Source organism: Pseudophryne corroboree, chromosome 3, assembly GCF_028390025.1.
Source record: "Pseudophryne corroboree isolate aPseCor3 chromosome 3, aPseCor3.hap2, whole genome shotgun sequence".
Lineage (NCBI taxonomy): Eukaryota > Metazoa > Chordata > Amphibia > Anura > Myobatrachidae > Pseudophryne > Pseudophryne corroboree.
Window position 1 is genome coordinate 632559931 of NC_086446.1, and position 23369 is coordinate 632583299.

At 43.3% G+C, this 23369-nt stretch overlaps 1 protein-coding gene and 1 pseudogene across 6 annotated transcripts in view; both read left to right on the forward strand.

Annotated features, from left to right (window-relative positions):
- Nucleotides 1-23369, forward strand: part of PRKG1 (protein kinase cGMP-dependent 1) — a 1872748-nt gene that overhangs the window by 637263 nt on the left and 1212116 nt on the right. The gene's annotated exons all lie outside the window — the stretch shown is intronic.
- Nucleotides 1988-2092, forward strand: LOC134899796 (U2 spliceosomal RNA; annotated as a pseudogene).

Here is a 23369-nt window from a genome sequence, read left to right on the forward strand (position 1 = left end):
CATGGATAGACAAGCATTATCTACACTTTGGAATGACTCGTAGATAATAATACTATAGGCCCATCAATTTCCAGCTCCTGGTACAAATTGCCCTTAATCTAGACAATGAAGAAGGACCAAAGTTTGTCTGCTGGAAAATATTCTCTTATCTCTGAACTTTAAGAGTTTCTGAGTCTTGGCATTGGCTGAGCAAAAGTAACTTCTCTCTTCTCTGGGGTATTACAATATATATACTGTATCTGGCAGCTGGTTCTATCTAAGCCTCACTCATCATACACTCTCCAGCATCCGTACTGACTCTCTGTACCTTTTGACAGCAGAAAGTCATTGTAATTGTTGTATTGCTGAACACCTGCAGTAATTACCCAGTGATGATAGCAGAATGTCTTACATCTCCATTGCTTTGGCACTTAGAAGTTTTTAAACTTTGTCACAGTTCTTCCCTTTAATGTGCCTGACTTCGTGTAGTATTTAACTGTTTTATCACAGAAAGTGCTGCCAGCTTATTTTGATGTGTCCTTTGTACTTGCAGACATGTTTTGTAGCACTGAAATTTGTCATCTTTTGTAGTGTCAGTATGTTTATAGTATTCGACGATGCAGTTGGCATGTTTGTTTTGCTTGCACCTTTGCATTTTATTTTCTACATTAATTTTAATTCTATTAACTTTATACTGAGTGAGTTTCCTTTTTCTTCAAATAAACAATGCAATCTTTGTCTTTTGAAACCGCGAATCGACCCTTAAGGGGCCCATACATCAGCAATCACAAAACAAATCACAGATTCTGTGATTTTTCCTCCCAATTTAAAGATTCCCCAATCAACCAATCTGTGCCCATACATTACAGATATTTTTCAGTGATTTGCAGATCATTTTCAGCAAATACAAATCTGACAATCTTGAAAGGCTTATCAACTTACTAATAATGGTCTGGGCAGCACGGACGGTGTAATGGTTAACATTACTGTCTCACTGCACTGAGGTCATGGGTTCTATTACCCCAATGGCGATGTGTGGAGTTTGTATATTCTCCCCATGCTTGCGTGGGTTTTCTCCAGGTATTCTGGTTTTCTCCCACAATACAAACGATTTAAATGTATAGGCAGACAATGTCTAGGTTGACCCCATATGGTCAACATGCATTAGGTTGACACTGGAAAAGGTCGATAGGTACAAATGGTCCGTTCAAATTGTTGACATGGCAATTTGTCAACACATATGGTTGACACATGTCAACACAAAACACAAGGTTTTTTTTGCATTTTTTTATACCTTTTTTCGTACTTTACCATCCGCGTAGACTACGATTGGGAATTATAGCCTTGCCCGCAGCATGGTGTGCGAAGTGAGCTATGTAAGGGGACGCGGTACACTAACTGGGGCTCCCTGTGCTCTGATGGTGAAAACGACACTCACAAAAATAAAAAGTTGTGTTGACATTTTTGTACCTGTCGATCTTTTGTCAGTGTCGACTTAATGCTTGTCAACCTTTTGTCAGTGTCAACCTAATGCATGTCGACATATGGGGTTGACCTAATGACTGTCGACGTAGACATTGTTGATCTTCTAATAACACCCCAATCCAAAACTATGCTGGTAGGTTAATTGGCTCCAAATGTTAAAAAAAAAACCCTAGTGTGAACGTGTGTGCGTGTGCATATGGTAGGGAATATAGTATGAAGCTACTTCCTTGTAGAGTGAACACTCAGTAGTGTGGGCTCCTAATCCTTATAGTCCTACAATCACTCTCCATTTAGCAGCCCCCCACCCTTTCCAGTCTGAAAAGTATTGCTTTCTTTGTTCTCACAAGACCTGTGTAGATGCAAATTAGGTTTTCTCCAAGGGCACTAAACGTCATATACTGTATCTCCCTTGCCTAAAAAGGAATTCAGGTTATTCAGGAAGTTGAGCAGATGGACCCTCAAAGAGACATGGCTTAATAGATATACCTTTTGGTAGGATATTGGGAAAAATATTTGGGAAAAAATCGCTTCTCGGCCTTTTGGCTAAGATCAAGTGTAGTATCTGTTCTTATCAGTGGAGAAAAACCAGGCCGGTTATCCCTACTTCATGGGGGAGTAGCAAGCCCCTTTGTTGCTTAGGGAACGGCCTGGTGAAGTATCTACGGTAGAGAAACATGGGGTGGAGTACCTGTTCTTACACTAGGAGCGTGAGAGGTTCCTAGATGTGGAATGGAGAAACATCCTGTGGAGTACCGTGCCGGGGTGTGGCAGGCCCCTGGTCGAGAGCGGAGAAAAGCTGGGCGTACCCCTACTTCGTAAGATCTAACAGTACCTTACGTTGGATCGGGAACAGCCTGGCCTAGTATCTGCTCTCGTACTGGGGGTTGACCTTGGCATAGAGCAGGTATGAAGCTTGGTCTGGCTGAGTGGCCGGGGGGCTGCTTAGAAGCCCGAGGTGACATGTGCCCTTAGGGTGAAAACCCTAAGGGTGCCTTAACTTGCACTGGCCCTTAAACCTTTGCACTTTAAGAGCACTTGCACAGTCACTTCCCCCAACTTCTGTTGCACCACATCCTTTGCCCTGGCCTTTTGGCTAGGGCAAGGATAATTTTTTACCCCCCCCCCCCCGGCCTTCTGGCTGGGGCTTATTTATTTATTTATGCCCACATTAAGTTTTTGCACTTGCACCTGCACTTGCACAAACTTTAGCACTTATATTGGTTTTCGTAGTGTGTAGTGTGTCACGTTCACGTTTTTCGTTTGGGGTTAAGGTGAGACCCTTATGGGCCGCCCTCTCCTCTAAAGTTGCTGAGGTCCTCTCCACGGGGGGAGGACCAGACGCAGTTATCGGTCCCCAGGGGGACGCTTCGGCCAACCCTGGGGACACCCGAGGGTTCCCCTGCGCTTTGGCAAAGGGGGACCCACAGTCCCTTTTTTCCCTCAGGGCCTTTTGGCTCTGAGGGTTAGAGGAGTAACGGGGCCCTTCTCCTCCGGGAGAGGGTCCAAGAACCTTCGCCCCCAGCACGTTTGGTCACAGACACTGGGTGATGAAGCACCGCACCTCGGGCTTCAATAAAAAAAAAAAAAAAAATTGGATGCCCCAACATGGAAAGTGTTTTTATGGCAGGAAAAGCTGAAAAAAAGACTGATATGCTGACCCTCTTCCAGCCTGCTTGTCTGTATCCAAGGGCTTGAACAAGTCCCCTTATTGTGAAATACAAACATGAACTGGAATGTAATGAAGTCCAAGTTCGGTGGCCATGCGGGATGCTAGCCAAGTTCAGATGTTTTTTAAAGGGGCTAAACCTTGTATATGATTGCCCCTTTAAAAAAACACCCGAGTTTGGCTGGCAACCCGCACGGCCACTGAACTCAGACTTCATTGCATTCCGCCCGTTATTTCCAAGGAAGTTTAGCATTCAGAAGATTCTTAGTAACACCTCTCCACTTGGTTCAGCAAGTAGCTTACACAATGCAGATACAGTCTTGAAAACTAGCGATTCATACCAAACACACGTTCATGAAATATAAATTTTATAAGCACTATAATAATTCACTTCATTGGGACGGACAATTTATTACTCATAGGATTGCGAGCATAGTTTTTTTGCAAGGCACACAGAATGCATATAGTCATGACATGTGACTTTGAGGAATAACCGTAACCCATGGCAATGGCCACAGAAGGGGTTGAGGGACCGGTTCTGTAGTCCCACCTCAAATCTGCTGCTGGCAGCATGATCTTTCCAGCGAAGTCTCTTGAAAAATGGAAGTCTTTGCTCTCTATTTATTAACAGTAATTTCTATATCGCACACATATTATGCAGCACGTTACAGAGAATATTTCAGTCATTTACATCAGCCCCTGCCCAATGGAGCTTACAATCTATAGTCTCTACTACTGTACATGGAGTGTGGGAGGAAACTGGTACACCTGGAGGAAACGCACGCATGGTTATTATGGTTGATTGAGACAATATTATTTATTAACAGTTTATTATTATTAATTTATAACCAGTTATTTATATAGCACATACAGATAATATTTGGCCATTCACACCAGTCACTGCCACAATCTATATTCCCTACCACATGTACTCACACATACACACTACACTAGGGTTAAGTTTTTGTTGGGAGCCAATTGACGTACCAGGATATTTTTGTGGTATAGAGGAAACCGGAGTACCCAGAGGAAACCCATGCAGGCACTGGGAAAATATACAAACTCCACACAGTTAGGGCTGTGGTGGGAATCAATCTCAAGACCTCAGTGCTGTGGGGCAGTAACACTAACCTTATTATATCACCCGGGCTTCCCCTTAGGTTATCTATTCAGCTCAACAGCCTTTATCTGATTTTGATCAGCAGATATGTAAGGCTTTGAGATTCATCCATTTTGCTATGTTGCAAAACTACCTGTTACATTTGTTTCTCACAAGAATTTATAAATAAATTACTATTATTGATCTAGCCTTAATACCTGACTCAGGGGGTCATTCCGAGTTGATCGCATGCTAGCTGTTTTTAGCAGCCGTGCAAACGCATAGTCGCCCGCCCACGGGGGAGTGTATTTTTGCTTTACAAGTGTGCGAACACGTGTGCAGCCGAGCTCTGCAAACATATTTTGTGCAGTTTCAGAGTAGGTCTGAACTTACTCAGCCCTTGCGATCACTTCAGTGTTTTTGGTGCCCGAATTGACGTCACACACCGGCCCTCCAAACGCCCAGACACACCTGCGTTTTCCCTACCACTCCCAGAAAACGGTCAGTTGCCCCCCATAAACACCCTCTTTCTGTCAATCTCCTTGCGATCGGCTGTGCGAATGGATACTTCGTTAAATCCATAGCTCAGCAACGATCTGCAGTGTACCCGTACAAAGCACGTGCGCATTGCGGTGCATACGCATGCGCAGTAGAGACCTAATCGCAGCGCAGCGAAAATCAGCAGCGTGCGATAAACTCGGAATAACCCCCTTAATACCTTAGTCACAAATTTTAGTTACTGTTTATTTTGGGTTGACACAGAACCCCTGGCAACTAGTGAATGTCTGAAATTGACCTTTCTTTCCCATGCCAGATTTCAGATAATTTTCTGCTGTTCATAATGTACTCACTTCTCCTGCTGAATACCTCTCTTGATGAATACTTCAGAAATGTTATACTTTCCCAGGAGCGGTTCTAGGCACGGGCAAGCAGGGCGTGCGCCCAGTGCCCGCCCGCACCCCGCTCCTTGGCTGCAGCAGACACCATGGGCTTTGTGGGTGCCCATTGCAGCCGTCGCCACTGTCAGACGTTAGATGTCATAATTGACCTCTAGTGTCTGTGCGGCGCTATGGGAGAGACGTCATGACGTCTCTCCCATAGAGAGGAGCGGGTGGCCAGAGACGGAGCAGCAGCGGACGGGAAGCAGGAGCGGGGCTGGTGAGTATTGGGGTTTTTTTCATTTTGTGTTTGTAAGCGGCGCAACTACTGGGGGCATAACTACAGGGGGCATAACTGTGGCCATGCCCCTTCCCTATGAAGCCACGCCCTATTTTTGGGCCAACTCTGTTTTCCCTGTAGAGGGGGGCGCCAAAGGAAACTTTCGCCCTGGGCGTCACAAGGTCTAGAACTGGCCCTGTACTTTCCCACCTGGATATCAGGGAAATCACCCATGGGCCACACTGGCAGAAGACCTTCCCCTGCCCTTTGTCAGAACTCCACCAGACTTCCATTTAGACAGCTTAGCTTAAAGTAACAATACCACATAAAATGCATTTTAGCAGTCCTCTTGCAAATCATTATCTTCTTTTCAAAATATCTATTGAGGGTAGGAAAATATGGCTGCCATTCCCACTCACAGCGTCTCACTGCCTCTCACTATGTGGTTTATTCATGAGGCAGTGAAAACGGTGGAGAAACAGACCACTGGAGAAGTTGCCCATGGCAACTAATCAGCATCTCCCTTACATTTAAAAGAATGTACTTTATAAATGCTTTCTTCAAAGCTGATTGGTTGTTATGGGCAATGTCTCTTCTGGTCCTTTAATCGACTCTTTTTACCCCTCTGTCATGTAAGGATTTTATTTATTTTGTAGTTGCCATTGTGCTCACATAAGTTTGTGAAAACTGCAGAACTATACATTTTTAGTAGCAACCTGTAGAAAATGGCAATTACCAAGCTTCTTCTTCTTCTTCTTCTTATTATTATTATTATTATTATCTGCAACAGTAAATTATGTAAAAAAAAAACATATATATTTTTTTCATGGGATTGATCCTTTATCCTAACACTAGTGCATGATCACATCCCTTCCGATAGCATTGTGATTATTTACTCCTGCTGCCTCAGTGGGCATTATACACCTTAGTTCAACTCAATGTATTTTTTGGTGTGTTCAGATTAAATATAATAAAAATCCTTCAAATTGTTGAAAAATAAGAGATACCACTGCACTTATTCTAAAAGATTGAGTAGGCTTTATTGCAACATTCAGCCCTCATGGTTTACCGGTAAAGAGTATTATCACACTTTCAATTCAATTGATTATGTTGCACCATGCTATGACATGCATGTAGTATCACATAGTATGCACTAAAATACACTTCATCTGTATATAGGAGTGACTGTGTTTTGAATTCTTTCACGCTACAGTTATTCCTTTCCTTCCACTTCCTTCCAGGCCTATAGGGCTTCCCCTACGACTTAATATTCATCGACATAACTTCAGTCACTCACCCCTTTGATTCTTCATTTTTTATATTTCTACAACTTCTTTATTTGCTAGGAATAAATCCCTTGAAATTGTATAGCTATTGCTGACCTAGTCGGATTACTGCTCAGTATTCTCAAATAGAGGAATGCCTGGCTATAGTTCCCCAATTCATGTTCATGCAGTACCTGGACAGTCCTATATTAAAATGCATTTATATTAGCATCAGTATCTGTTTCCAGGCCTCTGTATATGAATACTATTAGAACGATAGGGGATCAAATGCTTTAAGCAGTATATTAACTTTCAACCAGCAGCAAGCAATCTCCTAGACTTCAACAAGCCACTACCGAATGCTCAATTACTTTGTTCATTTTTTCCATATCAAAGTGACAGCAAAAAACATCTATTGCAAAGAGCCATGCTTGCAGAAGAAGAAAAAATGATATTCAATCTATTCTTACAACCTTCGTTTAATATTCATCATACGTAAAGATCAAAGTGAAATGTTTAGTGCCGTTTTCTTTGAGCTCCAAATGGCCTTGTCCATACAAATTATGTTTATTTCTAAACAATACAGGAAAAAATTACTGCAGCATTTTTTATTTACCATGAATTTAAAATGTTAATCGGAACGTAATTTAATGTATTTTTATCTTTGCAATTACCGGTAAATGTTTCACCTGCATTGAAGGCAGAACCTCAAAAGAAACTTGAGGATCTGTTCAGGCCGTATTGTTAACAGTTACTTTACTCAAGGTCGGACTATGGTGCATCAGAGCTAAAGTTCCAAACTATGTCTTGTACAGTATGTTATGTAAAAAAAATATCTAGAGGACTGATATAATGACAGATGTTTGAAGAAGCATAAATAATGGCTTTTCCGTTGTAATAGAGTTCACCACACAAAAGAAATAGGCGGTTTCATAGCATTGAAAAAGTTTTTATAACGATCTTGTATCTTCAATATAACTTTCAAGAGTTAGGGGGTTTGTCCCTATAATATACAGTTTAATGTCTAATAGCTGTAGCTGCAATCCATACTGTTCTAAAGAGTTACTTGACTTTTCGTATATTAATTCATACTAGCAGATATTACTATTAGCATTATTATTAATTTGTAGTTTATGTATGTATTTATATGTAGTTTTTATAGCTTAGGAAAATCCTTATAAATAGGTTGGCATATAATAATACGGTTCAGGTGTCTCTTCTTTGTACTGTACTGTATATTGGTCTCACAAATTGTTTTTGTTGATCAGTGTATGGGATCAAAAGTAATTTTTTAGGTTATTTTTTTATTTATTTAGCAAATAGCCAATTAGACAAATCCTAAAGTGATTACAGACCATCAATGGTTCCCTGTTGATTGTTTCATGCCATTGATGTAAAGTGCCATTGGCAGTGAACAATTTCATGGCCATACCTAATTTGGCTGCTGTCACATGTACTATATATAATTGATGCTCCAGAATGCAATATATTTAAACTTAGATTAAAACTGATCACTGATCATTGAGCCTGACTCATGTTTGTAAGTAAAGCCAAAAAAATCATGTAACTTTGTGTCTGGAACAAACCATGTTGCCATGCAAGAGGAGCAATACATTTATATTTTTTTCCATGCAGGGTAAATACTGGCTGTTTTTGCATGTAGCCCACAAATGTTAAACAGCTTTGTTTTTACACTGCAATTTAGATTTCAGTTTGAACACACCCCATCCACTTCTAAATCTCTCTGCACATGTTACATCTGCCCCAACAGCAGTGCAACAAGGTTTTGCCCAGTTACTTTCTTTTTGTGCTTTACACACAAACATGAATCAGGCTCATTATCTCCCTGATGAAGCTCAACTTGTCTTGGAATATGGAATATGATGAAGGCTAGTATTTTGGTCTCTTCATTATAATTCTAATCATAGTGATGAAAGAAAGATGATGGACTTTAGGTGTATGGGATCACCATTGTGAATTGTGAATACTCATGGGAAGGGGGGGGGGGGGAGAGGGGGTGTACCAAATCTTCTAAAGACAGGATGTTGCCCATAGCGAGCAGCCAGCTTCTAGATATAATTTTGGTTGCTATGGGCAACTTCTCCACTTTTTCCTCTTCTGTAGGTTTGGTACATCTCCACCTAAATGTCAATATTGGTACCTGCAGTTGTGATTAATTCAGAAGGATTGCTGTGAGAAAAGTTGCTGTAGGGGGCATTATAAGAGGGCCTAGAAAATACACTTCTTATTTTGTTATATTCTCATTGAAGTTCCCTCAGCTATGGAATTAAATTTCTCTCCACAAGGACAAATCGTTGATCCAAGTAGAAGTTTGTGTATTGTATAAAGATTTCAATATCATCTTTTTCATTCATGTTATTTACGGGCATGTGGTTGGTAAATTTCCGTAATAATGCATGCATACCTTTCACAAAAATCAGATTACTGGAATAGAATAGAGTCGTCTATGGTTAGTGATTCCAGTCACAAATACTTCATAATTCACTAATGCGATGAGAATAGCATAAGAACTACATCAATCGATTCAAAGTATTAGTGGATCAAAGAGTTTCCCTGGGAATTAGATTAAATAGTCTACGGGAGGTCAGGTCTTAGCTGTTTAGTGATCTTGAAATGACCCTTTATGTCAGTTTTTTATGCAATGGATTAGTATCTTCCGGTATATCCAAGCTTGGAATCCCCATATGAGAACAGCTGTGTACGCTGTCCCTCCTGATAGCCCCAGTGAAAGACTTTTACAGCTTGACACACTGCAATGCTTCCTGATAAAACATTATTTTATCACAGGCCTTTCAGCAAATGCATTTCAAGTCTTCATCATTGCTTTTGAATAGTAGGTCATTGATATGTCTATTTAAATCAGATATTAAATAACATACCATTTATATTTAAATTAATAACACTTGAATCATGTTCTTTAGCAGTTATCACAGCACTGCTCAAAACTGTGCTTTTCAAAGTGGAGACCCATTGATGTGGTCATTGACTTAAATTACCATAAGTAGGTGTGCTCCTGATACTCGCAGTATTCAATGTTAAAAAAAATTGGTTGCAATTTTTTTTTGCGCCCAAAATCCCACTGGGGAGAAAAAAAAAAGATTCAGACACAGAACACCCGGATGGTCACCAATGTGTCTTGGCTGCTTCTCTGTCAGTGACTGGAACACACACACACACACACACTTGACTTACTGACACTGACTGACGGGGTCTCAAAAACTGACAGGGGCTTTTATGGTGACCAAACACGCTGCGATTCTCGCATGCTATTTCATCTTTTTAGTTCAAATAGCATAGCGTCTAGTTCAAATAGCACCGTGTGTATTGTCCCTTGCGATGCAATGCACGCTCCCGTCCATATCTGAAGTCCATATCTCAAGGCAAAATAGTATGTGCAGGCAGGAATTTTTGTACTACAGCACACATTGGGGGTCATTCAGACCTGATCACATGCTAGGTTTGTTCGCTGCACTGTGATCCAGTCAGAACTGCGCATGCGTATACACAGCAATGCGCAGGCGCGTCGTACAAGTACAAAGCAGATCGTTGCCCAGCGATGGATTGTACGAACAATCCGTTTGCACATTCGATCGCAAGGAGATTGACAGGAAGAAGGCGTTTGTAGGTGTCAACTGACCATTTTCTGGGAGTGTTTGGAAAAACGCAGGCGTGTCCAAGCGTTTTCTTGGCCGGTGACTAACTTCAGTTCCGGTCCCGGACAGACTGAAGTGATCGCAGCGGCTGAGTAAGTTCTGGGCTACTCAGAAACTGCACAGAACTTTTTTGTACTACCCGGCTGCACATGCGATCGCACACTTGCAAAGCGAAAATACACTCCCCTGTGGGCGGCGACTATCTGCTCGCAGTAGTGCAAAAAAACCCTAGCAAGCGATCAGGTCTGAATGACCCCCTGAGTACATTGTAGTGTATTCAAAATCGGATGTAGTTCAAATAGCATACCCCACTTAGTCCAAATCGCATAGCACAGATTGTATAGGCTCAAATCGCACCTAGCACAAATAGCACCGTGTGTGTGCCCTATTACACACACTGAAAGAGGGTCTCACACATAACAGGGATTTCACATGCACACTGCGGATGATGAAGTCAATATCCACATTTTAGCATAGGCTAACATTATTTCCTGGCAGTCTGAATCAACATGGAGATCATCTCAGTCAGATCGCTAATCATTTTGGTTCACTGTTGTCTACTGTAAATTAGAAGTTCTCATATAAAGCCAGGGGCAAACGCAGGATTTCTAGAGGGGGGTTTCCAAATGCATTCCACAATCTCCCACTCTGCGGAACATTGGAGCAAGGGTGGGAGTCTGGGGAAGTGGTTGACGAACCTAATACTGACCCTGGACATATATGTACACATCAGTCTTTTTATACTTTGAATATACAAGTGGTCTATAGTATAGGCTGTATCAAACATATTTACTATAAAAAAAAGTGGTCAGGAAAAGGTTAAAGATCCCATAATATATAAAGACACATATATATTAGAACCTGTAGGAGACAGAAATGGACATTATGAGCACACATTCTCCCGCCTCATGAAAGGCTCCTGTCTCTACTTGCTTGCAGCTACTTTCTGGTCCAGTGCGGTGATTGAGTGTTCAGATCCACACACATAGCAAACTTGGTAGAGGAAGCTGCTACCACTGGGCATGTGCAGCAGCTCCGCTCTGTCCCTTAAACTGCAGGATATGGTGGCAGCTCAAGAAATCATATTATATACTGTTGCTATTGTGGTCATAATTTGAGCCACTGGCCAAAAGGAAGGGGGGTTTCCAGGCAACCAGGAACCCCCCTGCGTTTGCCTATGAAAGCTGTCATTGGACCCTATTCCAGTGACGTGCAGTGGGGTGAGGCAGAGCCTTTCCTGTCATACTTACGTTTAAACCAGAGTTTTGACTGAATAAAATATATGAAAAATACTGATAATTTGCATTATTCTAATAATTTTTATAGCTCAATCTTTGGAGTAAAAAGTCTATGGCAGGTGAGGCAGTTCCTCACCTGTGTATCCTTTCCACACATCTCTAATAAAAACTCACCAGATTTCCAGGAGTTTATAATGCTGCACCTGTGTATAATGCCCGGATGTACCCTTTGGTTCATATATTGCATGTAAATCTGGCTCTGGGGTTAGCCAGTGCCTCCTGAGCCATTTAGCTCACCGCATGTCCCTGCCCTATTCAGTAAGGATTGTAAATTCTGCTAAACAGCAGATTTTACAATCCTCTTGCTCGCATTCTAGGGGCCGCCCAACGCAGGGCAAGGCCACCCAGCATGCAGTCCACCCACTGAGATCATGCTGAAATTTTAATCACACCACAATTTCATCGTGATCGCTGAACTTGTAGATAGATCCTGCCAGCTCAGCCTGGCTGCGAAGGCAGGGTGCCCGCCGCCATCTTTTTGATCAGTATGGCTGCGCGTGACGTCAAGTAGCTGCCCCGGTCACACCCATGCTACACCCCCTGTTCAGAAGCCGCCGCCTCAGTTTTCCTGCCGCCGCCCCGCCACACACCGTCTCCGCCTTGGAAACAGAGCGTTGCTGCCCCCTCCTGCCCCGCGAATTCCTCTGCCTGTCAATCAGGTAGAGGTGTTCGCCGGACGAGCTCTAAAATTCCCGTTGGATCTCGATTTGCGATCCAACCTGAATTAGGCCCATTATTGCTAGATAAGTATTGCGTGATCCTTCATTCATGTTAAAACACTGCTGAAACAATGTTGTAGCGGTAATAGCCACATGGTTATTTAAAAAGGTCGTCATAGGACATGTAAATGTTAGTTTCATTTGTAGCTACTGTATATTAATGTGTTGTTGTGGTTTATTGTATACATTGTATACTTACTGTAAGTATAGTGGATACAATCAATCATTATGGAAATGTATTATTGTATTGCTCAGGTCTCTTAATATGTGTTTATTATGCCTCTATATATGAACACACATTAGTGCCACTAAAAGCTAATCTGTTCTGAGCAGGTTTGATAATCTAAGTTTTAAAAAGAGAATTCTGCAGCACAGCTGATTTTGAGTGGGTTTTTAATTGTTAATGGTGATTATAAATGATCAACATTAATGAAGTCTCTGCAGGATCTATGTGTGTTGGGAAATATTGCATTTAAATTGTGGTTTCAATGATGCAGTAATACGAGTTTCTGCAGCCATAGAAAGCAGTTACCTAGGACCTGATTCTGGGCTGGGTGTAAAGCATACTTGCCTACTCTCCCGGAATGGGTGGGAGGCTCCCGAAAATCGGGTGACACTCCCAGCCCCCACCGGAAGAGCAGACAAGTCTCCTGATTTTTCAAGTCTTCCCCCCTTCCCGGCCGCCCACTTAGTGAGTAAAGTGGGCGGTCTGGGCAGTCAATGACGCGATTGTTGCTGAATCACGTCATCATAGCCACGCCCCCTGCTGTATAATGCCGGCAATAGCGTCATTACAAAGCAGGGGGCGTGGCTTAAATGATGTGCTAAAATAACTCCGCCCCTGTCCCACCCCTGCTCCGCCCTGCCCCACCCCCTATGAACGTCATAGCACTGCCCCACTACCCTGCTGAGACAATCTTGCTGCTCTCTCCCGGAGAGACTTGACTGGTGCTGGAGGTGGACTTGACTGTGCTGGAGGCGGACCATGAGGTGACAGAGGCGGGAGTCTCACTGAACCTGGAGAAGGGCTACAGGACAGGGACAACAGAGGAGAAGAAGGTACCATTGAGTAGGTGCTGCTGCAGGTGGTCGTGACTCCCCCCGGACACGCAAGTATCATTTTTATTATTGTATTGACTGTTTTCCATTGACTCATTTTTATAAATTTTTATCAATTCCTTTAGTGTGTTGAAAATTGTTTCTTTCCACAGCTAGGCTACATTATTGTATTGTATTGTATTGTACTACATCGTCTGTATTGTTTGTATTGTATTGCATTGTTTTTCTGAAGGTAACAGGGAGTTAGAGTTTTTTTTTCTTCTTCTTCAAAATGGGTGGGGCCATGATTGAAAATTTCACTCAGTGCATGTCGTACAAGATGTATGCACACTTGGAGCAACCGTCTCAGTGTGAATACATCTGCGCGAGGTGTGTGCGAACGGATGCCCTGGAAGCCCAGGTAACTGATTTAGAGCAAACCGTTACGTGACTGAGAGTCACAATCTCGAGCAGAGCTTAGATAGAATGGTGGAGGAGTTGCAGGGGTGGACACCGGTAGAACAGGATGAGAACAATCAGGTAGCTAGCTGGGTCACGGTTAGAAGGAAGACGAAGAGGGGGAGACAGGACATCTTCGATCTACCAAACCCCAATAAATTTTCCTAATTGGATGAAGTTTCTGGGGGTGGCAGTGAGGAAATGACTGAACTGGAGGATACCGTTCCCTCTAGCAACCGGAGGAGCGGTCCTTCCAGGGCAAAGGGGACAAGAGAAAGCGAGGTACCTAGTCAGATTGTGGTGGTAGGGGATTCTATCATCAGGAAGACAGACAGGGCAATCTGCTACCTGGACCGTGATCGCCGTACAGTCTGTTGTCTCCCGGGTGCTCGGGTATGGCACATTGCGGACCGGGTAGAAAGATTGTTGGGAGGGGCCGGGAACGACCCGGCGGTCTTGGTGCACTTTGGCACCAACAACAAAGTTAGTAATAAGTGGGATGTCCTTAAAAAAGACTATAGGGACCTAGGCCAAAAACTAAAGGCAAGGACATCTAAGGTAATATTCTCCGAAATATTACCTGTGCCACGCGCTAGTCCAGGGAGGCAGAGTGAGATTAGGGAGGTAAATGTGTGGCTTAGAGACTGGTGTAGGAAAGAAGGGTTTGTGTTCCTGGAACACTGGGCAGACTTTTCAGTTAGGTGCCATCTTTTTTGTCACAGTGGATTGCACCTGAATGAGCAGGGGGCAGCGGTGCTGGGAGGGAAGGATGGTTAGAAGGTTGGAGGAGATTTTAAACTAGGTGCCTGGGGGGAGGGATTAGTAAGAACTAGGGGGACATCTAGAGAGCGAAGAAAAGAGGGGTGTATAAAGTATAATGGGGGTGGAGAGGGGGGAAGGAGAAAAATAGTCAGAAATGGTAATTTAAAGAAAACTCAAGTTCCTAAGGAAACGTTATCTACAACAAAACTTGCGGATCAGGGAATTACTAAGCTTAAGTTTATGATTACTAATGCAAGAAGCCTAACAAGTAAAATGGGGGAATTAGAAACAATTGCACTTAAAGACCAATATTATATAATAGGCATTACAGAGACATGGTGGGACGATTCTCACGACTGGGCAGCAAGCATGGAAGGGTACACCCTCGTCAGGAGAGAAAGGAGTAATAAAATTGGAGGGGGGTGTTTGTCTTTATTTTAAACCATTCTTAAAACCGTATTTAAAGGAGGAAATTTACGAGGGGACAGGAGATAACGTGGAGACATTACGGGTTAAGATTTTGAGTTGGGGTAAAGATACAATTTTTTTTTTAATAGGGACATGTTATAAACCGCCAGATATTAGTGTTTGTGACGAATTACAACTCTTGAAGCAAATCGAAGAAGCTGCAGGAATGGGGGATGTCATTGTTGTTGGGGACTTTAATTACCCAGACATAAACTGGAACACCGAAACAGTAAATACAGCTAGGGGCAACAGGTTCTTAAACATGCTAAAAGATCATTACTTGTCCCAGGAAATTGAGGAACCAACTAGGCATAGGACCTAGTACTAACTAATAATGAGGAAATAAAATTAAACACTAATGTAGGGGAGACCTTAGGAAATAGCGATCATAATATGATCACATTCGATATCAGCTTCCAAAAACAACAATATAAGGGTCTAACTAAGACTTTTAACTTTAGAAAAGCTTATTTCATATTACTGAAACAAGCAATGAAGGACATAAATTGGAAAAATGTATTTCATGGTAAGAATACGGCTGAAATGTGGGATGTTTTTACAACTGCGCTCAATGGGGGTCATTCTGAGTTGTTCGCTCGTTGCCGATTTTCGCAACGGAGCGATTAAGGCAAAAATGCGCATGCGCATGGTTCGCAGTGCGCATGCGGTTAGTATTTTAGCACAAAACTTAGTAGATTTACTCACGTCCGAACGAAGAATTTTCATCGTTGAAGTGATCGGAGTGTGATTGACAGGAAGTGGGTGTTTCTGGGCGGAAACTGGCTGTTTTCTGGGAGTGTGCGGAAAAACGCAGGCGTTTCAGGAAAAAACGCGGGAGTGTCTGGAGAAACGGGGGAGTGGCTGGGCGAACGCTGGGCGTGTGTGTGACGTCAAACCAGGAACGAAACTGACTGAACTGATCGCTATTTGTGAGTAGGTCTGGAGCTACTCAGAAACTGCTAAGAAATTTCTATTCGCAATTCTGCTAAACTTTCGGTCGCAATTCTGCTAAGCTAAGATACACTCCTAGAGGGCGGCGGCTTAGCGTGTGCAATGCTGGTAAAATCAGCTAGCGAGCAAACAACTCGGAATCACCCCCAATAAGTACACTAAATTCTATATTCCCAAGGTCAACAAATACATGAGTAGTAAATTCAAATTGATGTGGCTTAATATGAAGGTCAAGGAACAAATGGATCAAAAAAGGCGTGCTTTCAAAGCACTTAAGTCTGACAGGACAGTGGAATCATTCCAGTTGTACATGGAATGTAACAAAAAATGCAAAAAAGAAATCAATCAGAGCAGCTAACATAGAAAACGAAAAACAAATCGCAAAAGAGAGTAAAACAAACCTCAAAAAGTTCTTTAAGTATATAAACGGTAAAAGGTTAAAAAAGGAGAATATTGGGCCTTTAATGGGAGAGTTGGATGTCTTGATTAATGATGATAGGGAAAAAGCGGATTTATTGAATAAATTCTTTGCATCAGTATTCACAAGAGAGGACAGGTTGACAAGAGTAGAACACAACATAAGCTATAATAACGACCTGTTGCTAGGTACTTGGTTAAGTGAGGAAGTAGTCCGGGAGAGACTAAGTAACATTAAGATAAATAAATATCCTGGTCCGGATGGACTTCACCCTAGGGTTCTTATGGAACTTAACGCAGAGATATCGAGACCTCTGTATCTGATTTTCAGAGAGTCAATTACATCAGGAATGATACTGAAGGACTAGCGTATAGCAGAGGTAGTCCCAATATTTAAAAAGGGTATTAAAACTCATCCCATTAACTATACACTGGTAAGTCTGACATTTATAATGGGGAAAATACTAGAAGGTATATTAAGGGATACCATACTAGAGTATTTGGATACCTCCAAGGTTATTACAAGGAATCAGCATGGTTTTGTGAAGGACAGGTCATGTCAAACTAATTTAATAAGCTTCTACGAGAAGTGAGCGATAATATTGATCAGGGTAAAGCAGTGGATGTGGTCTTTCTGGACTTCGTTAAGGCCTTTGACAAAGTCCCACATAAGAGACTAGTTTTCAAATTGAGAGCTTGGGGTAGGAAACACTATTTGTACTTCGGTGAGTAATTGGCTGTACAACAGGAAACAGCCAGTGGGGATTAACGGGATGTTCCCAGAATGGGCCCAGTACTCACTAGAATACCGCAGGGATCAGTACTTGGGCCATTGCTGTTTAACATATTCATTAATGACCTAGGAGAGGGACTAGAAAGCACAGTGTCAATTTTCGCAGACGATACTAAACTATGTAGAGTAATTAATTCAGACAAGGATGTTGAATCTCTACAGAATGACTTATCTAGACTTGAGGTCTGGACGGATAAATGGAGAATGAGGTTCAATATAGACAAATGTAAAGTTATGCACTTTGGGACTAAAAACAATCAGGCAACATATAACCTAAATGGGGAAAATGTAGGGATAACGATAGTTGAAAAAGATTTGGGGATGCTCATCGATAATAAACTTAGTAACAGTACGCAATGTCAAAATGCAGCAACAAAAGCAAATAAGGTGTTAACATGCATAAAACGGGGAATGGAGACAAGGGATGAGAGTATAATCCTGCCACTGTATAAATCATTGGTGCGGCCACACCTGGAATATTGGGGGTAATTCCAAGTTGATCGCAGCAGGAAATTTTTTAGAAATTGGGCAAAACCATGTGCACTGCAGGGGGGCAGATACAACATTTGCAGAGAGAGTTAGATTTGGGTGGGGTGTGTTCAATCTGCAATCTAATTTGCAGTGTAAAAATAAAGCAGCCAGTATTTACCCTGCACCGAAATAAAATAACCCACCCAAATCTAACTCTCTCTGCAAATGTTATATCTGCCACACCTGCAGTGCACATGGTTTTGCCCAATTGCTAACTTTCTTGCTGCTGCGATCAACTCAGAATGACCCCCATTGTGTACAGTTCTGGGCACCTCACTATAAAAAAAATATTTTGGAACGTATGCAATGCAGGTGGGGCAGAGAGACTTAGATTTAAGAGGGGCGTGTCCAAACTCAAATCTACATTGCCGTGTCATAATAAAGCTGTCCAGATGTTGTGGGTCATATGCAAAATCAGACAGCATTTACCCAACATGAATATATTTCACCCCTTGCATTGCAACATGGTTTGTCCAGGTTCACTGTTACTTATTCTTTTTTTGTTTACCTCCCAACTCAGAAATCCCATTAGGGGGGAATCTTTTTCACACCCTGTCTTACCCAACCTCCTGTCTAAAGTGGCGGTGCCATATACAATCTTTAATGCCGGTAGGTGTGAGTAACTGGATGCCCATTACTTACCGCGCTCAAATGCACCTATTTTAGATGTGTAAAGCTGCTAAACCTGTCTAGTACTGTGTTTGGGCACCTAAAAGCCCAAATTTTCACAGATGTCTGCTCACCACCTCAGGAGGGTCACGCTCATCAGCAGAAACAATTGAATAGCTACTGTAAGGCCCCCATTACTTTAGTTGCCGTAAACAGCTATTGTGCAAAACATGATAATCTCATTCCATCTAGAAGAATATAAACTGAATATATAACTCCCATAATGTAACTGCATCTGCTTCAAAATTGTTGGATATCTATTAATTAGACTCCTCTGGGAGTGAGTATAGCAATGCATTATCAAGGAGATGGAAGGTTGTTTCTGCAGATTCCATTAAACATGATATGTAAATTTGTGTAAAAAGAAAGTGTATTTATTGCATGGAAATGGCGTTGTGTGTTTCTCCAGGGGAAGTGCTGTGTTTACTGACTGTAAGTATGTTTCACAAGCATATGCAATTAGTTTTAGAAGCACACTGTTAAAATTCAGCTTTGGTTATTGCTAGTAACTTTTATCCCAGAGCCTCCATTTTTATACGTCATACATAGTGCTGCTGATTGACCTCTCTTTACAATGGTACACTGGTGCATTGTGCGCCTGCATATATTGTACACACTCTATTCCCTGATTGCCTTTTCCAGCCCATGTAAGGATTATATATTTGACAGAATTCAGGTATATTACCATATGCATTTGTTGCACAATAAAACACATTACACAATAAAAACACAGGGCTAGATGCATCATCGCTTGAAAAGTGATAAAATGAGAGTGAAAAAGTACCAGTCAATCAGCTCCTTACTGAGATGTCACAGTCTGTGTTTGAAAAATGGCAGTTAGGAGCTGATTGGCTGGTACTTTTTCACGCTCCATTTTATCACTTTCCAAGCGATGATGCATCTAGCCCTGCCTCAAGTGACTGAGGGCAGATGTATTAAGCCTGGAGAAGTGATAAAGCAGTGATAAGTGCAAGGTGATAATGCATCAGCCAATCAACTCCAATATGTAAATTGTCAGTTAGGAGCTGATTGGCTGGTACTTTTTCATGCTCCATTTTATCACTTTCCAAGCAATGATGCATCTAGCCCTGCCTCAAGTGACTGCTCTCTGTTAAGAGGTACAAGTTACTAGGACCAGTGAGAAGACTGAAGATTAGATGCTGGTGTCATATAACGGGGATGGGGCCTGGACTATTGGCACCATTAAGCCCTGCTACCTTATAAAAAGATGCAAAGCATTGCAAGTCTAATAGGAGGGCACCGGTTTGATGCGATTATCATAGAATTACTTCATATTGGCCCCACTCCTTTCCCACAGAGCGTGATTTACAGCGTTATTCTGCTCATTCTGCCAACTTCACTAGGAAGTGGTAAAGGTCCGTACACACTATGTGATATCACACACGATATCGCTCATTTACAGACTTCTGAGTGATGACGTTTGTGATATCACCCAGTGTGCATGCTACGGACGATGAACAATGTGCGGCCCCGTGCATCGCTATTGACCACCTCTGTCAGCTGTGCAAGCAGCTCAATGTTGACATATCATCCAAAACTGCATGTACAGGCCATCACTGTACGATATCTCTTGAGATATCGTACAGTGTGTACGCAGAATGTCAACGGCCTGGGAGGGGAGGGGAAACACTATGCAATATCACTGATGGAACGTATTTCATAGTGTGCACAGACCTTTACATTTGATAATTTGGGAGTCTCCCAGAAGTTCCAGGAGAATACTGTAGGTAAGTATGGTATAGGATGTCTCTTTACGCTCAGTAAAAGTGCATGAGTGCAGGCAGAGCCGTTTCTTGCAGTGGACGAGGCGTGCCATCTCACGGTGCGCCCACCGCTGCACTTTTGGTGGCTCCTGGTGCTCCTCCTCCTCTCCGTCATTACTGCTCTGCTCGGTGGGTGGAGGTGTGCGTAATGACGCATTTGCGTCATGATGCAAACACGTTATTACGCAAAACTCCACCCCCGAGCAGAGTACTAATGACGGGGAGGAGGGGAAGAACCAGGACTCAGGAGCGGCGGGCGGAGGAGGAGGAGGGAGATGCTGATGGGCTGGCAGGCACTGTAAACACCCCTGACAATGAGCACTACACAGTCTTGGCAACTGACATTACACAGCCTTGGTGACTGGCATTACACAGCCCTGGCAACTGGCATTACACAGCTCTGGCAACGATCATGACACCCGTCCCAGAGCATGAAACCCCTGGCAACCAGCATGGATCCTGGAGCATGAAACCCCTGGCAACCAGCATGGATCCCAGAGCATGAAACACCTGGCAAGCAGCTTGACACCCAGCGTGTGGAACCCTTGGCAACAAGCAGGTATTTTAAAAGTAATTAGAAGCTGTACTGTAGGGCATAATGTATCAAGGGCATCGCGGTGTGTGGCATAATATGGTGCAGGCGGCATTAATGTGTGGAGCTTAATATGGTGTACATTTTTTTCCCTGTTGTGGGCGTGATCTGTTGGTGCAGGGTCAGAAACTGGGGTGTAAGGTAGTCTTTTCAGGCAAGGCCATGCCCATTTTAGTGAGACCACACCCATTTTAGCGAGACCACGCCCTCTTGCCGGGAGTGCGCGCACAATTTTTTTTTTTTTTATATCTATTGGGGGGGGGGGGGGGGGGACACGACACTTTTTTTAATGTCAGTTTGTGTGTGTGTGGGGGGGGGGGGGGGGGCATTCTTAAATCTCACAGTGGGAGTCAAATTGGCTAGAAACAGCCCTGAGTGCAGGTCATACTGTCCCAGGGACGTGCAGTCAGGGGAGGCTGTGCCTCCCCTGTCATTCATGATTAAAATAATACAAAGAAGACACTTATGACACATATTCTGTGTCATAAGTATTTTATTTATATTATGTTAATAATTTTACAGTTTGAATTGTTGTTAAAATGTATTTTGCGGCACCGAGAACGGTGCCTCCTGCTCTCCATTGTGATGGGCCGGAAGCAGGGGGCGGGCAGGGGGCAGGGACAAGCAGAGGGCTGTAAAAGCCCATTGAAAAAATGAATGGAAGCGGTACCTGTCCAAGTGCCGCTGAACAGCAGGGGCGTGCTTTCAGCGTATCTGAAAGCATGCCCCTGTCACTGTGACTGCATCCGGCCATGGGCGTCATCAAGTGCCGTGAGGTCTGCGGGGACCGACAGAACGGGACCCGGGTCTGCAGCTTCGAATGAGGAATAGTCTGCAGTGGCGCACACAGAGACGGAGACAGCTTTGTCTCCGTCTCAGCAAAAGCCGCGACCGCGATTGCAATCGCGACCGCGGATCTGCAGCAGCAAGAGAGAGCTAAGGAGCTCTCTGCTTATAGCATCCATTCTCTACCACTGCCACCCTTCTGCTCCCAGCCCCTGATGGACTCTGTAAGTTTAAAGCCAATGTTTGTGTGCATTTGTATGTTTGCATGTACAGTATGTCTGAGTTTGTGCACTAGTGTATGTACAGTATGTATGCATGTGTATGTGTTTGTGTATGAATATGTGCATGTACTGTATGTGTAATATATATATATATATATATATATAGAAGGCAAACACGTCTGGCACTCACCCATGGGCAAAGTGAGCTACTGTAAGCTCCTGCTTCAGTGCCCTCCTCAACATACACAGCGGTCTGCATGTATGGAACGGAGAAACAATGGCGGCACTCTGGCGACTCGGTTAAAGATGTGTAGAAATAGTGCTGTTTATTCAACGTTTCGGGGTACAAGCCCCCGTCTTCAGGATACACTAACGGTTAGTGTATCCTGAAGACGGGGGCTTGTACCCCGAAACGTTGAATAAACAGCACTATTTCTACACATCTTTAACCGAGTCTCCAGAGTGCCGCCATTGTTTCTCCGTTCTATCTATCTATCTATCTATCTATCTATCTATCTATCTATCTATCTATCTATCTATCTATCTATCTATCTATCTATATTACACATGCATGCACATATACATACACACCCACGGAAACCCCCCTCGCTAAATCCTGCGTTTGCCACTTGTCCGGGTTGCAGCGGCAATTTTGGTCCGGTCAGAGCCTGATCCTCCTCACCTGCCGATGCAGGCTGCCTTCATCACCTCTCAGCTCCTCCGTTCTCCTCACATCCCATCCCCACTCCACTCCTCACCTGCCCCCAGCTCCTGCTGCTGCCACCCCTGGCACTGTGTTGTTTTTTCTCCTCTCATCTCGGTGCAGTGTGACAGTGTGATAGCATCACTGCTCGCACCGCAAAATTACGTCCAGGGCTCCTTCTTGGCCTGTATCAGAGGTTTAGGGCTGTTGTGATCGAAGCAGCAACCTCCACCCGGACTCAGTCAGTGTATGCACTAAGGTGACCCATTCTCATGCTACCTTGCACAACAGTAGCAGTGTGGTGGCTGATGCCTGCAGAGCTTGCACTTTAATACCAGCTTAGACCGTTGACCTCCTGAGTTTGTTTGACTCTCTTCTCCATCACTGATCTTTCTCTGTAGCAAGCTTTTCAGTGTGACCCCCATGACCTGAAGAGTGTTAATGATTTATTTTTATGCCTGAGCTTACCTCTCCCTCCTCCATTTATAAAAAAACCCTGTCACCTTTTCCCTGGCATCACCCACTGCTGACACCCTCTCCCTGGCATCACCCTCCCCGTCACCCTCTCCCAGGCATCACTCACTGCTGTCACCCTCTCCCTGGCGTCACGCTTTTCCTGGCGTCACGCTCTTCCTGTCACATTCTCCCTGGCGTCACCCACTCCCTGTCACACACTGCTGTCACCCTCTCTCTGGCGTCATCCTCTGCTGGCTATTTTGTTGTCCAGGACATCCATTAACTTAATGGTGCCACATCCACGGTGCTATTAAGTTAATGGAAGCCCTGGACAACAAAATTGCATTCATGTCCTCCTCCCACTCCCTTCCCCAGTCCCAAACACTAACTATTATT